Consider the following 12,791-nt stretch of genomic DNA (forward strand, 5'->3'; position numbering starts at 1 on the left):
TACTTTCCTTCCTTCTTTCCCATCCTCTTTCTGCTTTTCAGACAGGCTACTGCAGTCATATCCCAATTGGTCTCTCTCCTTGGTCTATGGGATAATAGACAGATGAAGCGATATGGACTAGTGATAGCTTCTAAAATGTTTTAAGAACTGGTAAGAAGGTATGAACTCTAGTGCAAGGTATTTAGGTTCTTTTACTAGTCACAATCCTTAGCCATACTAACCTGCCTGCCATTTTTCATTCCAAAATGCTTCTCTATTTTATTACTTAAAACCCAATCCTATTTTTTATATTTTAATGACACGTTTGTCTCTTCAGAAAAATATGAAACACTTCATGTATTTGTCTGTCATCTGGTGCAGAGCCTATGCTTATCTTCTCTGTATCATTTGGTGTCACGAGCCATCCACGGGCTGTGTGTGTGTTATGCACATTTGAATGTATGAGAAGACTGGTCTGGCTTTGTGTGACAAAAATGTGCCTTTCCTTTCTCTCAGCCTGTGATCTCACACAGCAACTGAGATGGGTGTGACTTGCCAAGATGTCAATCAATCTGCTGACCACAAAACATCACCAAGCAAGACTCCACCTTTTGAAACCCTACCCCTTGCCTTATTTGGGTGGAATATTCTATTGAATGTCTTCTCCCCAATAAATAGTGGAGTTTCAGGTGTGCTCGCTCTCTTGCTCTTTCCAGCACTGCCCAGCATGGAGCTGACCTTTAGGGTCACTGAGCCCTCCTGCCTTTGATCTTAGAAATTCATGTTCATGTGCTATAGGTTTCTTCACCATTTTCTTAGTTATTGATACAGCCAGCTCCTTTGAACCCAGCTCATCTTGCCAGCCTGGCCAGCTGGTGACAATTTGAGTTTAGATGTGTGCCATAAAGAAAGCACTGCTTCAAATATTTATTGAGAATCTACTCTATGTCAAGCATTTTTTTTTTCAAATGCTGGAAACAAAGTACTAAACAGAATAACAAAAAAGTCACTGTAGTCTCTTATAGAATATGATATATATTTGAACCAGAAATCCATTTTGGTGCTCTTTTTGCCATAGACATTATTCACAGGTCTGGTAATCAAAGGGATGGTAGCAGGACATCTCTCATTATTAAGCCAAATAACACAGAAGTTTTGCTTCTCACAACCACAGTGTTGGGCTTTGTTGATTTGAAGATTAGAGATCTTACTTTCTGTCATAGCCTGTGATGTAAATAATTTTTTAAAAAAGCAGAGGCTGAGACAAAATCTTATTTGCAAGTAATTTGAGAATTGTATATGATTGTGCAAAGTAAGGAATAGAGGGATATTAAATAGGGAACAAGATATACTACTCTACTTAATAACTTGGCTCTGTGATGACTGAGGCATAGATTCATAATCATTCAGCACCTGTAAGAACTGACTCATTGGCATTAACTCCCTGTACTTACTAGTTCTGCAAGTGTGAGAGTTGAGCTGGTTTTCCATGATATTCCCTCCATGGAATCAGAGAGACCCAATGGCCGGACACCAGAAGCACGTGGAACATGTCTGAGGTAATGCTGTCAGGCTAACTACATACACTAGGCTGGTGGTTGAAATCTGTGCAGAACTGCTTACTTCAGCCATGTCTGATGTAAAAGATAATGGATGAGAGAATTTCAAGTGGCACACAAGAAGTATATGATACAATTCCCAAGGAAGGAATGATTCTACCAGATCTACCAGTTGGCAGTTCTTTATGTCACTGAACAATAAACAAGTGGGTTACTATATTGCCAGAGGCAATTCAACACCAATTAATAATGGAAATTTGCATTTTTCTACATCATGAGAAAGAAGAGACCATTATGATATCCAGGAGATTGGTGGCGGGTGTCATAAGTAAATGTTAATGGGAAACCATTATAGTAACCCAATAAAGGGAAATATAATGAGGATTCAGATTCCCTAGGAATGAAGGATGAATCTAGCTAAAGTGATAATAAAGGAAACATGGAATAGGTGTAGAAGAAGGAATTATAAATATCAATTATGTTTTCATGATCAATTTTAGGGTAAGGAAAAGCTGGCTACGAGGTAATCTGACATAAAGACTAGTTGGGAGCATGGTGGTGATGGGTGCTATTAAATTTTTCCTAAAGAGGTAAGGAGCTAGAATTAACTCAATGTGATACAAATCCCTGGGTTATGCAGATATCTATGCAGGTGTTATAAAATTGCCTCCATAAAATGCCAAGTCAAATAATTAAAATTTGTTTTAAAAATATACCACATATGTTTAGAGGCAAGGGAAGGTGTCCCAAAATCAAAAGATAGTCATAAGTATCTCAAAAGCTTGATGCTCACCAATTGTATTTTAATCTGAAGCAGCTTATGAATAGATATAATAAATAAAGGAAGTTAAAGCAAATGAGATGGTCTTGCTTTAAATACAAAGCCATATGTATGGTTTTGTGGTTAGGATAATAGGGAAGGAAGTGGTTTACTTGGGATGCTCTTTTAGTAGAAACCCTTTTGACTTTTGGAAACCCTATTGATAGCTCCTCTCTACCTATTTGTAAGAAGACACTGGTGCCTGGAAGTTGCTGTTGGGCTTTAAAAATAAATAAACATGGGCTATAGACACTGGACAGTAGGAAGGGTAAGCTTAACTTAATTTTGCCAGTTTTTCCCTTAGCTCTGACTTAAACTGTTAACCCAAGGCCCGAAATTACATGGTGATTATATATCCCTTTATGCAATATACAATTTGTAACTTCCTTGGTCACCAAAAGGTTAGGAACAAATACCATTATGGGTTTGCCATTGGGAAGTTTGGCTGATAGCTATTACATTTTACTATAGCTTCCAAATCACCAATAAAATGTGTTTCCATGGGGCTGGGGCTGGGGCTGAGGCTCAGTGGTAGAGCACTTGCCAAGCAGGTGTGAGGCACTGGGTTTGATCCTCAGCATCACATAAAAATAAATAAATAAAATAAAGATATTGTGTCCATCTACAACTGAAGATATTTTTAAAAAATGTATTTCCTTATGGGTCACTGCCTCAAGCTTCACAGTTTTCTTTACTCTAAATGCCCACTTCAGTCATCTGATAAAACTGCTATGGAATTCTTCAAGAAGAATTACACACACATGCACTCAAAAGACATCACCAAAATATATATATATATTTTTTTTCATTAAATTGGCCTGAAACACACACACACACACACACACACACACACACACACACCTACACACACACTTTTTTCATTAAATTGGCCTGCATTTTCTTCCAGGAGAACACCATTTCACAGTTTACTATTTATTTTTCATATCATTGTCTATTTAAATTTAGACCCACACTTTATATTCCAGAGCAAGTTCCTTACTAAATCCTTTATCAACTCTTGTTAATTGCATTTCAAGAAAACATTAAAAAATTTTAAAAACTTTCCTTTAGAATAACCATTTTATACCACATTTTGAAAGTTGTCCGAAGAATCAAACATTTGGAAGTTATGAGTGGAAAGAGGGGAAAAAAAAGAAAGCACATTTACCTTATTTGTAGCAGTGGCACTGGATCCAGGGACCGCAGGCACATTTGTCACTTGAACTGAAAGCTAATTATTATCTATGAGTGTCCAGTTCCTTTCCACTTTGTAAGTTTGGAAGTGATCCTTCAAAGTTCTAAGGTAAAGATCCCCAAACAAGCCACAAAAAAAAAAAAAGTAACTGGAGGGTTATGGTCCCCTCCCCTATGTTCTCTGGGTTCTGTGTGGCTGTGATAATTACAAGGGTCACAGGTCACTTCAAAGTTGGTAGAGGATGTGGGTCCATCCTTGGAACAGTTCCTCCAGGGCAGGAGGTCACTGAGCCCTAACAGCAGAATGATACACCAGGTTGCCAAGGTAGGCTTTCCAAGGGATACGAAGTCCGTGGTACATTTCTGGATTCAACATTAGGATGGCTGTTGATAGTCACCTGCGTGGAGAAGTCCGAGGCTGAGCAGCAGCAGTAGCAGCAGGGCCAGCGGCGGTGGGCAAAGCGGGGTGGAGGGGGTTGGGAGGGGCACCTTGCTGTACAACTCTGGTGCAGGCAGCGGTGCAGGAAGGCGCTGCTATCAAGCCATGCCCATCCATACAGGTCTCCTGGGCTCCGGCGACGGTGCCGTGGTGGCTCCAGGCCACTGGCTGCAGCGTGGGACGGACGACACGCCCCACTTGCTCTTCTCCCTCCTTCAGGCCAGCAAAGAAGATAGGCCGCCCTCACTGCCACAGCTCACAGCGCATGGCGGGCGGAGCAAAAGCATCACCGTGGCCTGAGACAGCCAGCCGGCGAGGAGAGAGGAGCTGGAGCTAAAATACAGAGATGAGCTAGCGCCAGCCTTGAGAGAGCGAGGGCCTGACCCCTGCCAGCATGGCCTCAGGGGGCGTGGAGTCCTGGCGTGGACCTACAGGAGTGGCACGAGCTCTCCAAAACCAGGGTCTTATGCATGCTAGTCAGATGTTCTAAATTGTAGAATATTAAATCGATTGTTTTTATTATATCAAAACTCGTCTTCAAAAGCTGTTATACTGAGACACACTTAACCAGGCATATGGTGCATGCTGTAATCCCCATGGCTGGGCAGGCTAAGGCAGAAGTATCAGGAGTTCAAAGCCAGCCTCAGCAACTTAATGAAGCCCTAAGCAACTTAGCGACATCTTGTCTCTAGATAAAATTTTTAAAAGGAGGGGATGTGGCTCAGTGGTTGAGTGCCCCTGTGTGCAATCCCTAGTACCAGAAAAAAGAAAAAAAAAAGGCAAACTTCTGATGAACTAAAAAAAGGGGGGGCAAAAATACATCTTACTATTATTGAATCGTGGAGAAATAAAAACCTGAAGAGACCAATAACAAGTAGCAAATTTGAATTTGTAATAAAAACCCTTCCATCAAAGAAAAAAGCTCAGGCCCCATGACTTCTTTGTCAAGTTTCATAAAACATTTAACAATTCCTTATGTTATTCCCAAAAATTAAGAGGAAAGAATTCTTCCAAAAATATTTTATGAGGCCAGCATTACCTTGACCCCCAAACTGGAAAAAATACCAGAGAGAGAGAGAGAGAGAGAGAGAGAGAAGGAAAAGAAAGAAAAACTCAGCTCAATATTCTAGATAAACATAGAGGCAAAACTCCTCAACTAAATACTAGAAGATCAAATCCAACAGCACACTATGAAGATTATCACCATGGATCAAGTGGGATATATCCCATAGGTTCAAGGATGATTCAACATACACAAAAGAATAAATATGATACGCTATGTTATGATTTAGATATATGGTGTCCCTCAAAAACTCGTTTGTGAGACAATGCAAGAAAGTTTAGAGGTCAAGTTACCTCACTTCTGGAGGCAACTGCTGAGGCTCCTGCAACCTCACTGCCTCCATTGCTCCCCTCCAGCATCCAGGGCTGCACTACATCCCCAGGCTCCTCCTGTCCCTCAGGTCCCTCCACATCTCACTTCTGGAGCCTCCTGCACTGTATCTCTGTTGAAGAACCTAAACAGTGGTCAGAGCTCGGCTTGGGCTCTGCACTGCCTCTCTAAACCTGAAGTCAGAGTTTAAGGAAATCATATCTACATTCATTCAAAGCAATCAACAGGGGCTTTCAGGAGAAAAACAATCTACCAAGAGTTAAGAGGCTGGGCAAATTCATGCACCCCCTGAGAGGCATTAGGACCAAGCACTCAGAAACATAAGACTGGAAGTCAGAATTCAACCTCCTGATCAGTGACCTTTATTAAAATAAAAATATCAAGTGCCAATGAGATGACTTGAAATGGAAGTTTTCAAATACGGTACAACCCCAACAAGCCAGTAGGAAGCATTTGGGAAGCAAGTTGGTAACTGAACCAGCACACATCCCAGCCTCAAGCTCACATGCCTTAGGCTCAATAATGCAGATGAAGCAATCAGAAGAAACTCTGCTCACTTGGCCACTTCTAGAAATTGTAAAGCACTTGAAAGGGTGAGGCAAACACTTGGGTGATAAAGAGTGAAGGTGAAGAAGCAGTGAAGCTGGACAAAGTGGGCAGGACCATGGTGCAGCTGCAGAGAAGGCCAAGGGAGTAGGAACGGACCTGCCTGTTAGATGGACTTAGGCCAAGGTACCCCTGGCTCTGCACATTTCTGCTTCTGAAGTTTTGACCATGGGGTTGTGTGCACTTGTCCATAGGTATGTGTTCATGGAATACTGTGTGCATTCATTACCTGGGTCTTTGGTGAACATCTCTTTGTCTGCTAGAAGCTGGACAGTATTCCTTCCCACATAGGGCTCAGCTCTGACACTTGCCCTGTGCCTCCAGAGCCCTGAACTGCTGCCTGCCACTCCCTGAGGCTTTCTCCCAGAAGCCCTGAAGCATTCTTTGGCAAAACTTCATCTCTAGCAGTGCCCTGGCCAGGCCTGTGTGCCAACCTCAAGCAGGGATGGCCACAGAGCTGGCACCATCACCCTCCTGGCCAGACTGGGCCCTCCCTGAGCTGGGAGATGGACTGGCCTCTGCACAATCACCCAGCCCAAGCAATGGGACTGAGCCTGCTTATGGGTGTTCTGGAGGCTACAAGGAAAGCTGGGTAGTGGAAGTTGGGAGGAAGAGGGAGAGAATGTGAGCACAGAGCAAGTAGGGGGTGTGGGGACAGTAACTGCAGGCTGCTGGGGAGGAGGCTCCCAGTGAGGGTGCTGACTTGAGGGTGTGAAGGCAGGAGGAGCTCCTGGTTCCATCCTGCTGGTAAAACTGTGGAGGGCACAACTTTCATGTAGTGACAGCACCTTCTTTTTTCTTGAGTCTAGCAGGATGCTCAACATACTTGATGTCTTGACCATCTGCCTCCAGTCTAAGGGAGCAGTGATTTCCCCAGTTTCCAAATGACAAAAGAATCTCAGGGACTTGATGTGACTTTTCCAAGCAGCAAGAAGCAGAGCAAGTTCCATAACCCAGGCCCATCTGCCTCCAAGCCCATCCTCTGTGTGGTACTAACATCACCCTCCAGGGAAAGTTGCAGACAGGAGCTGGTCAAGGAGGGGCTGGCTCCTGTCATGTTGCCTTTAAGGCTGTTCTGTCTGGGTGTTCCAGTGAGATGACAGGTGTGATCTACCAAACAATTGTCCCCAAAGGACACCCACGGGTTGGTGGGCTCTTTCAGATACTTGGACATATCTAGATTTAAGTTAAATCTAGAAGCACACAGGAGCCTGTGTATATAGAACAGAGTAAGGTGCAGGGCCAAGGGTCAGTTCAAGACTAAAACCAAAGCCCAGACTAAGCCCAGGGCTGAGCTGAGGCAAGTGAAGACAAGGCCAAATTCCACGATAATGACCAGGGCAACCCCTTCCTATACACACCCAAGCCAAGCTCAGCTGATAACTGTGACAGGCAGCAGGGCCAGGTGTGGTGGTGCTGTGTACTCGCTTCCTCCAGAGGCAGGTCTGGAATCATCTGGGCCCTGATGCTGGCTCTTGTTACATCAGTGTGTGAATGTTTAAAGAATATATATGTATTTGTTGATTTGTGGTACTAGGTGTGGGTCCCAGGGGTTCTCTTCCAGAATTTTTTTTTTAAACACAGGATCTTAGGAAGTCATCCAGGCTGGCATCAAATGTACGTTCCTCTTGCCTCAGCCTCCTGGTAGCTAGCATTGCAGGTGTGGCCATGCACCAGGCTATATGGATGTTTAAACCCAGTGACCACACTCAGGGTGGTACATACTGCAGGGTGAGTTCTGAGGTCTCATCTGGAGTGAACTTCTGGCAGGTTCTAGGAGCCTCCTAAGTCTTTAGCCCATGGGCGCTGGGGTAGTTTTTGTCTTTGGCTGGGAATGTGACTGCAGATTTTGCTCCTTACCAGGCCTGAGATGATGGGTCCAGTTTATAGATGAAAGGGACAGACCAAAAGATGGGACAAGTCCATCCCAGAACTAGAAAAAAGGACCTGGCCCATGTGGCTGGAGGAATGACACTGACCTGAGAGGCACTTGTGCCCCTGCACGGAAGAAGTGGTTGTAGTGAAAGGTAAATAAAAATATATGCCATCTCCCAGATGCAAAGGGAGCATTGGCTCTTTGGAAAACCCAGACCACAGATGTCCCCAACTCTCTTTTATGATGGCCTTGCTCATACCTGCCAAGTGGAGAGAAGGCAATGGCCACGTCCAGCCCTTGTCAGGTGGAGTGGAGGCACCTACCAAGTGCCTTCCAGATCAGCTGTGGCAGCCAAATGTGCAACACTACCCTGATTCTGATGGCTTCCATTTCCCTGCTCACAGAACTCAGACACCACCGTGGTTCAGAGGTAAAGGTCTGGAGTGCTCCTCCATGCAGGCCATCGCTTCCTCCTGCTCTGATCTTCTCCACGTTCTCCAAGGTTTCCACAGCACTGTGTGCTGTTTTGTAACAAAATGAAGAAAGGACTTAATTGCACATAGAATGTTTTCCCAACCACCCTGAGTGTGAGTTAACAGCCAGGGTCACCTTGTCACTGTGATGATGTCACACTGACTTCACTACTGGGTCCTCTGGGAACCTGCCCCCGATCACAGATGGACTCCCAGATAGATGTGCAGGACCCACATTTTTGAGGATGAGACAGAGGATATGTGGAGCTCCTGTCTGTACCACTGAAGAAAGGGTCTGGGTTTTGGGAATACACTCAGGTGTATGTACCCCAATGGTGAATGAGGGAAGTGTAGGGGGCTCAGATACCAAAGTTCTCCATGCACACAGGTTTGGGAGGATGGGGAATGAGATGGGAGGTCAGTCTAAGCATGTGCTGTGAAGTCCACATCCTTAGAGGTGTATCCAGTGACTTCATGGTAGATACTCACAGAGTCCTGGAGAGAAGTAGAGTCCCATGCTTTGAAAGGGGGCCCTGGGAACTTGCACAGGACAGTGACTGCAGCCAGGGAACCTGGAGTCTGGAGCTGGGCAGGAGGGCAGATGCTGACCAGGGCCACACCTCCACTGCAAGCCCACTTGGTGCTGCACCTGGAGGACCCCAGGCAGGTGCTTCAGGACTTCTGGTAAAAGCTTAGCCTGGGAACCACTCTTTCTAAGTCTGTTTTCTTTCTCAAACTTGCCTAAAAAAGGATCTTTTGATATTGACTCTTATTAATCTGTCACTTTCCCTCTGATGAGGGACCAGATCAGACCAAAAGATGGGACAAGACCATCCCAGTGACATGGGCCCAGACCACTTGGTGGGACAATCAATGATGTCTTCAGAAAAAGTTATTCAGAGATGGGGGGGATTGTCATAATGAAGATGGGCACATGCTAACCCTACCCAAAGTGGACATTGCCAAGGCTTAGGAAGAGGGTTCCCAAGTCCTCCATGAGGTCAAGCCAGTGGGAATCTTTGCACTTGGCTCTTTTTACCCTCAGGCTCTCGGTGCCCTTAAGGGGATCTCACCACCAATTTCTCAATAAAGAGCCCCACATCCCTCAAGACTACAGGATGGACAATACAGGGAAATGTGATGGGGCACAAATAAAATCAGAAAATTTCAAAGAAGCTCCAAATTTCTTTTTTTCTCAGTCCCTGTCATTTCCTGCCAACATCCCAGTTCCCTGAAGGCAACTGTCCCATGAACAGGATGGGAGCTTTGGCCAGGCCAAAGTCCTGGCCTAGGAGAATTCAGGGCTGGATGGATCTCCCCACAATGACTAGCAGGGTCCCTTGGATCTACACATTTGCATCTCCCAGCTTCATTCCCGTAGATGGCACTGCTTCTGTGGGACAGCAGAGGCAGATCAGCTTCTCCCTGGTGTTCCTGGCTTCATTCCTGAAGACAGTAGTGCCTCTATGGTAGGGTGGAGGCAGATTAGCTTCTTCCTCCATTTTGGCCAAATTGAGATTAAATCCATTTTTTCTTTCTATATTGTCTCCTCTTATTTCTGATGCTGGTGAATGCCCCAATACAGTCAGCAGAGATTCTAGATTATTGGGCCCCAAGAATAGAAAAGGTTTTCCCCAATGCCTGCTCCCCTTCTGGGACTCCCAAGGGTTCACAGCCTGCTGAACCTAGGCTGCACACTGAGGTGCTGTCCATGTCCCCTACACAGCTGGTGGCCATGACCAGCCTGGGCCTGTAGTGTTCTAGCTTCCAGGGTCCCCTCAGTTCCCTCCTGGACTCCCCACCTTTCTTCCCTTTTCTCCCTGTGCCAGGCCCCCAGAGCAAGTTCTCCTAAGGGCATGGAGCCCCCACCTGCCCAGACCACCCCAAGCTACTCCTGGGCTTCAGGGCAGGTCGCTAGGCACAGTCAGGACTAGAGGGAGAGTTCAGAGAGGAGGGTCTCTGAGCCCCACCCTGGAGCCCCACCCCAAGATTAATAGCCCCCTCCCTGTTCTGCATTCCAGGAAGCAGCAGCTGGAGTCCATCTCACTAGAGAAAATGGAGGATACCATGTAACTTGCATGGGCTGAAGCCCTTGGCATCTGGGCCAGCAGAAGAAAAGGCTGTGTGGTTGAGGGGTGGAGGAAGCCCACAGCTCTAGAGCCTGAGGATGCTGAGTTGTGTGGTATGGCTGCTAACCTGTGGGCTCCCAAGTATGGCCTAAGCTGATGGGCAGTGAGAGGGCTGGGCCCTGATCCCTCTGTATCACCAGGGGCAGCTGGGGTGGGTGGTGGGTGGTCAACAGGGCCCAGGAGGATAAGCCCCAGGGGAGCGTGAGGCCTTCCTCCAGACCCCAGTTTCCCCATGGCCACCCCACATGGCACAGGAACCATGATCTGAAGCCTCAGAACATAGGGACACATGTCCATACACTGACCATATAATGAGCCACAAAACACTTCAATAGCATTCAAAGAATGGTGTGAGTGTACATATGTGGTGTGTGTGAAGTGTGTGTGAAGTTGTAAGGGTCCGGTGAAGCGTCGGAGGAAGAGACCACCAAGAGACTAACTTTATGCAATGTGCAAGAGGGAGTTTATTAGGATCCGGTTCAGCGCGCTGAGTCCCCAGGCCGGCTTGCACAAAAAGGAAGAGCAGCCCAGGTCCCAGAGCAGAGGTTAAGCTGAGCTTAAGTACACCTTTTGGAGAGGGCAGGGGGCTTTGCATACATCAGAACAAATCAACAGGAGACGCGGGAAAATTGAACAACAACTCTGAGTCAAGATTAGCACATTTACTGGCGGGAACAGATTGGACGGGGGTGATTGGTTACACTTAAGTGGGGGGGAATACTTAAACTGATTGGTTCTGGGCCCGTGGTGCCTAGTGCCAGGCGACTCAAAGTCCCAAGTTATCAGACCACCAGAGGAGTCAGTGAGAATGTTTACTGGGGCAGCTCCGGTATTGTCCTAACAGCTACAGAGATCAAAGACTCCGGGGTAGCCGAGGAATTTAACATATCAATGGTCTCTTACTTTACAACCCAAGCCTTGCAGTTTAGAAACTTCACAATGTCTGATCTTTTACATTTTTACTCAGGCTCTGGGCTTAGAATCAGCTTAAAAATTTCACCTTTACAGTATAAATTTACATATAAAAATAAACATATATATGGGATTGATCCATTTCAGTTGACTCTTAAGCTGCATCCTCTGTTCTTTTTATCCCTTTTTACTTTTCATTTTGAGACCATGTTCTGCTAAGTTGAGAATCTAGCTACATTGCTGAGGCTGACCTTGAACTTGTGATCCCCTAGCCTCAACCTCCCTAAACACTGGGATTATAAATGTGCACCACCCCCACTGCATCTGGCTCAATTCATATGTTGTACTAACTGAGCTTAGCTCTGTACACACCAGAGCTATTTTTCACATGTAGTAGCTGCCCTATGGGTGCCTACCTAGTGAAAATATGAAAGAATTGGTAAATCTTGCTGTAATGCAGTTTCCATGGGCCTGAAAGCAGAGCAAATTCAAAGAGGACAAAGCCCAAGATAATTGCTATGTTTTTCCAAAACACAGTTACCAGTTTGGGGAAATAAGCATCTTTGGTTTATATTGAGTGGAACCGTTGACAGCAAGATGTAGGTAATAATTCCTGTGCAGCATTAGCACCCAGTTGGTTAAAGTCCAGCTCAAAAGAGGGTCTATTTCTGCTCATTGCTTCTGTGGTAAGGAAAAAGAGCTATAAACAGCTATATGATACAGATGGAAAGGACACCTGACAACAACTCACATTCACTGGTATATTATAAAGCCACTGAAATAGCATGGAGCGACCTTGATTTTCACTAGGCCCAGGTGGCCTTCCCCCAGGCCAGATGGAAACTATGAGGCAATACAAAGGCTTAAATCAAAATTTTCAATTACTGTCAACATGCTTAATAGAGTCTCTCAGTTAGTGAAGAATTAATATCAGTAATCTAAAATGGGCCTAATATAGCCTTGAAAAATCTGTCATTTCTCAGGTATCAACACAGAGAAAGACAATGAGAAACTGTGACATAATCTACTATTGGACAAACTCGAGGATTATCCTTATAATAGTCTATTCTAGTTTTAGGAAAGTTATCCGTCTTCTTGAATTTACAGGCTTCAAATGAGATGGTACCACACATATTATCATTGGGTCTGAATAAAAGTGCATGTTGGTTTTAACCTCAAACATATACTCTTCTTTAATGTGTTCTGGGTTGTATAACATTTCATGGTTTCTTTAATTAAGCTTTGATTAGGCTAGTTATAAAGCACCAACATGTCAAAATTATTGTATACCTTTAATCAGATTAGAAAACTTTGATTAAGCTGAGGAAAAAGCTCAGAGGTAGGACACATGCTTAGTTTGTGTTTGGTGCTAGGAGAGAGAGAGAGAGAGAGACAGAGAGAGAGAGATTGA

At 45.0% G+C, this 12,791-nt stretch overlaps 2 pseudogenes; both read right to left on the reverse strand.

Moving 5' to 3' along the window:
• Window positions 1-316: 316 nt before the first annotated feature.
• LOC143389721 (U6 spliceosomal RNA) lies at window positions 317-390 on the reverse strand (annotated as a pseudogene).
• Window positions 391-2,078: 1,688 nt separating this feature from the next.
• Window positions 2,079-9,841, reverse strand: LOC143389519 (uncharacterized; annotated as a pseudogene).
• Between the last annotated feature and the right edge of the window lie 2,950 nt (window positions 9,842-12,791).

This window comes from Callospermophilus lateralis, unplaced genomic scaffold, assembly GCF_048772815.1.
Source record: "Callospermophilus lateralis isolate mCalLat2 unplaced genomic scaffold, mCalLat2.hap1 Scaffold_63, whole genome shotgun sequence".
In the NCBI taxonomy this organism is placed as follows: Eukaryota; Metazoa; Chordata; class Mammalia; order Rodentia; family Sciuridae; genus Callospermophilus; species Callospermophilus lateralis.